The following is a 9682-nucleotide window of genomic DNA, read 5'->3' as shown; positions in this document are numbered from 1 at the left end:
TGAGCTGCAGACGTAAATAATCAAACTGGAAGCTTGCATAGGTAAATGTGCCAATAGAAAAGGGATACCCGGAAGCCAGGTGTCTTCAACATGGACGGCACCTCTTTCCTTTTCTTTGTCACCAAGTGTGCAGTAAAAAGCAGGCAACATGGCTCTGGCCAGATGGAGAACCCATCTGCATAATAAAGGAGTAGGGTGGGATGGCCAGGTCCTTTGCTAGCTATGCAAACGGCACACCTGGTCTGAACAATCTCTAGCGTTCTGTATTAATCCCACACCGCCTCCTCAACCTCAACGATAAAACCCCATGCATTTCACCATGGAACCAGAAGACCCGTGGGGAGCACCTCTCGCTTTGCAGGAGAGAGAGCTTCTTTTCTCTTTTCTCTCGTCTGTTAAACCTCTGTTCTTAAACTCACTTCTTTTTTTTTTTTTTTTTTTTTTTTGAGACGGAGTCTCGCTCTGTCGCCCGGGCTGGAGTGCGGTGGCCGGATCTCAGCTCACTGCAAGCTCCGCCTCCCGGGTTCACGCCATTCTCCTGCCTCAGCCTCCCGAGTAGCTGGGACTACAGGCGCCCGCCACCTCGCCCGGCTAGTTTTTTGTATTTTTTTTTTTTTTTTTTAGTAGAGACGGGGTTTCACAGTGTTAGCCAGGATGCTCTCGATCTCCTGACCTCGGGATCCGCCCGTCTCATGTGTCCACGTCCTCGATTTCCTTGGCATGAGATGAAAAACTTTGGGGATTTACTCCAGACAATGATGCTGCTTCAGAAGCATCTTTTATATGATTGTGTATGTGAATGGTGCCTCCTTATTTGAGTAGTGCACAACCTATGCAACTATTATCTGGTGACCTTTGCAACACTTCCATTTCTGGCCTTTTCTCAGTATGCTTTTGTTATTTCCTCACTTAGAAAGCCCTCATGCATCAAATGCAGAAGTGTCTACTGAGAACCTGCCTTGCAACTGTCCCTTTGTTGGGATCTAGTGACAGAGCCATGAACATAATATCATCTCAAACTTCAAAGATTTCCAGTCTGCTGCAAGAGGCAGACTAGTAAACAGAAACTTTCTGTTAGTTATTGGCAAAGAAATGGCACACTGGGAGCTAAACCTCTGGTGGCAAGAAGTAATAGAAAACAGATTCCTCACCCCCGAGCTGTGAGACAGGCCACATGGACATTTCAAATCCAATTAACAATGACCAGTGAGGTGACTCAGCCTTGTCGAAGGTAAGTCAGGGTGGGGCAATGGAGGGCTGGAAAGGAGGGTTTATTTGGACAGAGCTGGGCTTCTGGTTTCACCTCACCTCCAGCAGGAAGCACGGGGAGCCAACCCCTAAGCCCAGGCCAGTGAGAGCAGTCCCACCAGCACTTGCAGGCCTGGCCATGTGTCCCATGCAGCGAGGCAGCCACAGAGGACAGGTGCCCGACTCCCACTGAGAAGGCAAGGAAAAGCTAGGGATGGCTGAACAGAGGGCTGCACCAGGGGGAATAGCGGAGAGAATGTGTCCCTTTGTTGTGGGCTAAAGTCGTGTGACTCTTGGAACCCACTGTAGACCCCACTATAGATGTAAAAATACCTGCCTTGGGATGCTTAGAATGAAGGCCTGCCCAAGAGGGCAGCATGCCTGTGCAGAAAAGACACCAACTATTTTGCTGGTGGCAGAAGCTGAGGTGGCTAGAAATAGATCACAAAGGAAAGAAATTCATTTCTTTCTTTCACAAATAAATTGTGTTTCACAAGGAAACACAATTTGTGTGATTTATACAAATTGTAGATCACAATTTACCTGTTCCAAGAAAATTTGGCTGGATGGCGAAGAAGGGGCAGAGTTTCATGACAGATAATCTAGGTAAGAATGATCCAGACTGAGTGCAGTGGCTCACGCCTGTAATCCTAGCACTTTGGGAGACTGAGGTGGGCAGATCATCTGAGGTTCAGAGTTTGAGACCAGACTGGTCAACATGGGGAAACCCTGTCTCTACTAAAAATACAGAAATCAGCTGGGTGTGGTGGTGGGCTCCTGTAATCCCAGCTGAGGTTCCCAAGGCTGAGGCAGAAGAAGCGTTTGAACTCAGGGGATGGAGGTTGCAGTGAACCAAGATCGCACCACTGTACTCTATGCATTCTAGCCTGGGTGAAAGAGTGAAACTCCTTCTCAAAAAAAAAGAAAAGAAAAGAATGATCCAAACTAAGTCAGGTGTCCTACAGTAGAGAGAATGGTCACTCCAGCACACGTTCAAGAAAGAGTTAGGAATAAACATCACCCCGCATTCAACCTTAAGAATCCCCTTCTCCAGGAAGGTTTCCAGGGGGTTCCTATCTTCTTCCTGCTTCCTGCACTTTGAGTGTGAAATATTTTATTCATTAAAATTAACAATTGAATTTTCATATTTAGTATACTTCATTGAGTCTGAAATACCAACTATAAATTATAATATTATTTTTATGAGCTACAAAGAATGAATACTGTCAATTCTCATTCAGATACCGTTCAAACATAAGATAGTTTGCAATTTCTGTGATCTTAAGGTGTGACAAAACATGAATTTTAGAATGACTGAAATATGTTGTTACTTTGATTTTTATGTTTACCAGATTTCTCTCTCCAGCGAATCTATGAGTTACTTAAGAACATGGAACATGATTTATATTGCTGTAAATGTGTAGAATAGGTGGTAAACTCATGGATAGCAGATTATTTGAACTATAAGTCAGACCACTTGAAAGGAATATCAAATATTTTAACATGTCATGAGGCACTCTCACCATTTTAATATGAAAATGTAAATTTTTAAAAAGAAAACTTGAAAAGGAAAAAAAATGGCAAGGGTAATTGCATTAAAAACATCAAAGTTGGGCAATTACAAACGTACAGATTCTAATAACCCAATAAGGCTTGTTATATAAACAATTCCCCAACCATTTCACATGGTATTAGTCATGGTTCTCTACAGAAGCAGAACCAATAGGGTGTGTGTGCGCGTGTGTGTGTGTGCGTGTGTGTGTGTGCGTGTGTGTGTGTGTGCATGTGTGTGTGTGCGTGTGTGTGTGCATGTGTGTGTGTGCGCGCGTGTGTGTGTGTGCGTGTGTGTGTGTGTGTGTGTGTGTGTGTGTGTGTGCGCGTGTGTGTGTGTGTGTGTACAATCTGCCCTTTGCAAGCTGGAGACCCAAGAAAGCTGGGGGTATAGTTTGAATCCCTGAGAGCCAGAAGCCGATTGTGTAGATTGAAGTCTGAGTCTGGAGGTCTGGGAACCAGGAGCATAGAGGGCAGAAGATGAATGCCCCACCTTAAGCATCAGGTGAAGTTAATTCAATTTCCCTCTGCCTTTTTTCCAGTGTAGGCCCTCCGTGTATTGGACCATGTCCACCTACCATGAGGAGAATGTCTACTTAGTTCAGCAATTCACATTCTAGTTTCTTCTAGAAACACCCTCAGCAACACACGAAGAATAATGCTTAACCAATGCATTAGTCCATTCTTGCACGGTTGTAAAGAAATATCTGAGACTGGGTTATTTATAAAGAAAAGTGGTTTAATTGTCTCACAGTTCCACAGGTTGTACAGAAAGCATGGCAGCTTCTGGGGAGGCCTCAAGACACTTTTAATCATGGTGAAGGCAGAGGGGAAGCAGGGACATCTTACATGAGCAGAGTGGGAGGAAGAGTGAGATGGGGGAGGTGCCACACACTTTGAAACAACCAAATCTGGTGAGAAGTCACTCATTGGACAGTACCAATGGGGGATGGTGCTAAAGCAGTCATGAAGACTCTATTCACTCCCATAAGCCAGTCACCTCCCACATTGGGAATAGTAATTCAACATCACATTTGGGTGGAGACACAGATCCAAACCATATCAGCCTGATATCTGGGCGTCTTATGGCCCAACCAAGTTGACACATAAAAGCAGCCATCACACTCACATTTCTCTACTCAGAGATAAGCATTTTCTCCTCTTTTAAGTTATTTTGTTTTTAAAGTGGTTTCTACATCGTAATATATTTTGATTATATCCCTAGGTCTTCATCTCTGCTTTATTAGTTTCTTCTCTCTACATGGCCTCTAATTTCTAATAAGGGGATCCTTTTACCTCTCCAATTCAAACGATTTCTGTAGACTTCAATCCTCTTTGCAATACTAGCTCAGTAACTATGTTAAACACTCACTCACTCAACTCGTGGAAAATGATACATCTGCCAAATCATAGGTTTTTGGTATGTTTTACAAGTTTTACACTAAACAAGCTCAAAACGGGTTGGACAAGTTGAAAGGAAACATTACAGGGAAAGTTTCTACCCCTCCCTTTCTCTGCTTTGCAGTGTTTGGTCTATGTGAGAGAGAAGAAAAGAGAAAGAGAGAACAAAAAGGGGAAATGATACTCTAAATATGATGAATTCACCTTTGTGGATGATAAATCAGCCATCTTTTAAAATTATAATCCTCTATTTGCATTTTCTAAAGACACATATTGTTTCAGTCTAACAACTTCACCCTTTCTCTAAAGCTATAACCTCACTTTTATTTTCCTAAAAGTTGCCTTTTGTACTTTCTTAGAAACTCAAATTTTATCTTAAATTTACAGTGATTGCTATCTTGTTCCCTGAAAAACGAGGGTTAAGCTCAGATGACTGAGCTCACGAGATCTCACACAGAGATTAATTGCCACCACTCTAAGGACTTGAGTAGAGTATGAGATGAGTAATCCGCCGAAGGCGGAGGAAACCAGAGCTGGCAGTGTTTCAACGGTCGAACATCTGGGCATTTGTAAATATTCTCGAGCTGGAATGGTAAATTGGGAGCAACCATCTGGATGTTTGGCTAAAATTTTCATTTTTTTTAGATTGACTTTTAAGACCGCTATATAAAACCTTCCAGCTTTTCTCTTCATTCTTCTGGTTTTTAGTAGCAGCAGGGCATGTTGCAATAAATTCCACAATATTTTAACAATTGCGATAGTGGGTCTCTCCCTATCCCGCAACTGCCTGTAGCTTGTGATTACACGAGTCTATTGGATTTAAACTTTGATATGCCTCTGTCCCCCAGGCTGAATTTTCTTTTGAAGTTTCCATGAAGTTAATACTGATCTTGTTCTTAAAAAAGTGTCTGGGATTTACCTTCTAGATGGGTGTCTCTACCACAGACAATCTTTTTGGTAAAATTCCAATTCCTCTCTGTTGCTTCTATTCCTAGACGCTTTTTGTTTTGTTTTGTTTCATTTTTGTGTGTGTGTTTGAATTTATAAAGTTGTTCTGAAATATCTTTAGACCCTTAATGCCATCAGCACCTTTAAGGAGATTCTAAACACGTCTTTCTCTAAACTGGAGGGACGCCGTGGTGACCCCAGTGCCACGATGGGTGGAATCTGCTCCAAAATAATTCACCCAGCGCAAACTGTGGGTTTAAGTCTCTTGGCACATTGGGTTTACTTGCAGTCCCTAGGGGGACGGGTGCATCTTTGTCCCACAAAGCCTGCCCTCAGGAAGCACGGAATGTTTCCCTTTTAGTGTTTGCTGCCTCAGCCTGGGTTTTATTTGTGACTTCTTGAGCAGGCTAAAATGCGTGGGTGAGTCCAACTGAATGTCTTTCTTCATGACAGCCACCGACAAGGTGAATGGAAAAGAAAATGGAAAAGAGAGAGGATGTATTAGTCTGTTTTCACGCTGTTGCTAAAGACTTACCAGAAACTGGGTAATTTATAAAGTAAAAGAGGCTTAATGGATTCACAGTTCCATGTGGCTGGGGAGGTCTCACAGTCATGGTGGAAAGCGAAAGGCACTTCTTACATGGCTGTGGCAAGACAGAATCAGACAGCCAAACAAACATTTTATAATGGTTTCCCCTTATAAAACCATCAACTCTCGTCAGGCTTTTTCACTATCACGAGAGCAGTATGAGGGAAACCACGCCCATGTTTCAATTATCTCCCACCGGATCCCACCCACAACACGTGGGAATTATGGGAGCTATAATTCAAGGTGAGATTTGGGTGGGGACACAGCCAAACCCTATCAGAGGGAGTGAGAGAGACAGAGAGAGAGAGAGAGAAAGAAAAATTGTTGATCCAAAGTGCCGTAATTATTAAAAGAGCAAAACTTTTGCTGTTGTCAGATGATACTAGAAAATAGCATGCATCCGGCATTATTGAAAATGCATGATTCCTATTACACGACCAAAGCTCAAGCCTTTTTAAGCATTAAACCCCCTTTTCATCCTTATAAATTGGATAGGCCCAAAAATCAATTTAAGCAGAGTAAAGCAGTACGTGAGTGTATAGATGTGTGCCTCTGTGTGCATGTGCCTGCGTGTGTACCTCTGTGTGTGAATGTGTGTGCCTGTGTGTGCACGTGTGTGTGCCTCCTTGTGCCTGTGTGTCGGTGCATGCGCATGTGCCTGTGCCTGTGCGTGTACCTGTGTATGTGCCTCTGGGTGTGCCTGTGTGTGTGCATGTGTGTGTGCCTGTGTGTGTGCATGTGCATGTACCTGTGTGTGCCTGTGCGTGTGCGTGTGCCTGTGCGTGTGCATGTGTGTGTGCCTGTGTGTGTGCCTCTGTGTGTGCATGTGTGTGTGCCTGTTTGTGCTTGTGTGTGTGCCTGTGTGTGTGCATGTGCATGTACCTGTGTGTGCCTGTGCGTGTGCGTGTGCCTGTGCGTGTGCATGTGTGTGTGCTTGTGTGTGTGCCTGCGTGTGTGCCTGTGCATGTGCTTGTGTGTGTGCCTGTGTGTGCATGTGTGTGTGCCTGTGTGCCTCCGTGTGTGCACATGTATGTTCCTGTGTGTGTCTGTGCATGTGCATGTGCGTGTGCCTGTGTGTGTGCTTGTGTGTGTGCATGTGCCTGTGCCTCTGTGTGCTTCTGTGTTTGTATGTGTGTGCACCTGTGCGTGTGCTTCTGTGTGTGCTTGTGTGTGTACCTGTGTGTGTGCCTGTGTGCGTGCATGTGTGTGTGCATGTACCTGTGTGTGTGCCTGTGTGTGTGCATCTGCACATGCCTGTGCGTGTGCTTGTGTGTGTGCCTGTGTATGCCTCTGTGTGCATGTGCATGTACCTGTGAGTGTGCCTCTGTGTGTGCATGTTTGTGTGCCTGTGCATGTGCTTGTGTGTGTGCATGTGTGTGCACCTGTGTGTGTGCCTCTGGGTGTGCCTGTGTGTGCCTGTGCGTGTGCCTGTGCGTATGTGTGTGTGCACGTGTAGCTCATAGCCATTGCTGTGAACTCTGGACCTTGGTGACTTTGTCATGCCCTTTGCTGTGCCCAGCGGTGATCTCTGTCTCTGTTTCCCTAAATTTCATCTCTCACTAAGTTAATAAGTGCTTCGAGTGCTTCTTTTCCATGTCTATGTGTTTTCATGCTCATTCTACCACCTGTTATCACTCCTCACTGCTCTCAGCAGATCCCAAATCGTCATCTTTTTCAGGAAATCCTAGATCTAGAAATTCCTAGAATGCACCATTTTAAACAATTCCAACAGTGCTCAAAATAGTTTCAGAGGCTTGCTTTCCAGCCAATACATGTGGATTTTTTGCTCTCATTGTTCATCCTGCTGAATATACAAGAGCTTACAGCCAAGGAAGCTGCCAGCCTTAGCCATTCTAGAATCCCTTTGTTCACTTTATTTTTGAAAAGTTGAGCAGCCCACGCATATAAATCCCACTCAAGAGCCCCATATTGTTAAGGCAATGGAACAATTGACTACTTGAAGCACAGTTGCTTATCTTAGTTGAAAATGTCCTTTCCTGCCTCCTGTCACAGTAAAGAAAGAATGGGCTCTGCCAGCTGGATTGGAAGAGAGTGTGTGTCCAAAGAATAATCCCCACACAGGAGCAAATCCAGTCTTCATGGTGGAGAGGGATAAAGCCACTTTACTTGAAACAGGAGTAAGGATCCTTGTATTTTTGTGCAACCTCTGTTATTCCTGGACCAAACTGAGGGTCGGGCTGCTATTTCTTGCTGCGCAATAACGAGACGCAGATGAACTGAGGAGGAAGAGAGTTTTTATTTCTGTAACTGGTTCCAGGGAGAAGTCCAGGAAAATATTACCAGACAAACTCAAAATTGCAAAGTTTCCCAGAGCTTATATACCTTCTAAGTTATATGTCTATGTGTAAGTGTGCATTCATCTAAAGACATAGGTGATTCACTTCTTTTAATCTGTAACTAAGATCTGAGTCTTGAAGACCTTCCTCTGGAGCCTCCGTAAATTATACTTATTCTAAATGGGTCCAGGTGCTGGGGTGATTACCCTTATCTTGTCTCCTGCTAAGTCCTAGAGGTTTGGGGAGTTCCTTAAAGCTTGTTTGTGGAGACCTGGGGAGTTTCTTCAGACCCCCAATAAAACTTGTTTATTCCTAAGCAGGTCCTGTTAAGAATTCTTGCATTATCTTGTCATGCTTCAAGGCCCGGAAAAGACATAGGCAAAACTCTTGGGGGGCTTTTGTTACATTCCAGCCTTTGTATAAGGACACTGGTTCTTTCAGCTTTTAATATTTAACTTAACCACTCAGTCCGTGCTGAAACGATTTTGATAGAGGCCTGCGTTAGTGAGACCTGGCCTGACAAACTGTCACATGGACCTTGGGTTAGATGCCTCCAACTCTCTAGGCCTGAATTTCCCCAGGTACAAGAAGAGAGCACCAATGCTGCCTGTCTGCAATTGAGGCCAGGTGGAGAAGAGGGAAAGATGCGCGGGTATTTTCCAGGAATATTGTTTGGTCTTGAGCTCTCTGCGAGCAACTCAGTGTTTGAGCTTCTTTTGCCTGTGAGACTGAGATCCTGCTTTTCACAGGCACTTTATGTCTAAAGGCTTCCAAAACTCTACCATGTTTCTATCCGCCCCAAATAATTAGCTACCACTGGACAATCTGTGTTCTGATTCTGATGTCACTACCAATACGCTCTGCAGTTCAGGTTTTTGGCTTCCAGACTTTGCAACTTTATCAGCAGTGAACTGACACCTGTCTTCCCTGGCATGATTCTTACTTAGGTGACTGAGCTCCTGGAAACATGTGGTATCCGTTAGGAAATGGACAGGTAGGGGCACTTCAGAAAAGCACTGCATATATTACACATGTGAACCTGTCATATGTTCTCAGGGATCGTCCTCTGTAGTGGCTCCTCTTATAAATACCCATCCTAGATGTTGCCATTCCACTTCTCCTTACTCATGGAAGACTAGTCTAATCATTCATAACACCCTTCCACTTACCCTCCTCTAGTTTGAATCCTGGGACCTGCTTATTACCTGGAAAAAGAAATAAAACATCTTTAAAACCACAGTTCTCGCTTCTGTAAATTGGAGTAATAATACCTACATCCTAGAGTGGTAGTGAAGGTAAAATGAGATGATACATGAGATGCGCGTTATCAGAGGGAGGGACAGACACACAAAAATGGTTCCACAAAGGATAGCTGTTATTTTTATACTTTAAACTTCTTGAGGTCTGGAATAGCATTTGTTTTTTTCTGGTTTGTTTGGGTCTTACTACTGATGTCTTAATGAAGTTACAGATTTAAACAAGTTAAATATGCACTTTACCAAAGACTGTTTAATGGCTGTCTTTCTCAGACATCAGAGGCCCAGACACTTGCTGTTTTGTTACTCAGCCATGCCTAGGTGGATGCTGTGATGCCACTGGTTTAAGATGTTTGATTATTGCAGCAGAGGGGGGCCATAGGGAAGAGTAG

The sequence above is a fragment of the Trachypithecus francoisi genome, unplaced genomic scaffold (genome assembly GCF_009764315.1).
Source record: "Trachypithecus francoisi isolate TF-2019V2 unplaced genomic scaffold, Tfra_2.0 Lachesis_group11, whole genome shotgun sequence".
In the NCBI taxonomy this organism is placed as follows: domain Eukaryota; kingdom Metazoa; phylum Chordata; class Mammalia; order Primates; family Cercopithecidae; genus Trachypithecus; species Trachypithecus francoisi.
Note: the sequence above shows the minus strand (reverse complement) of the source record.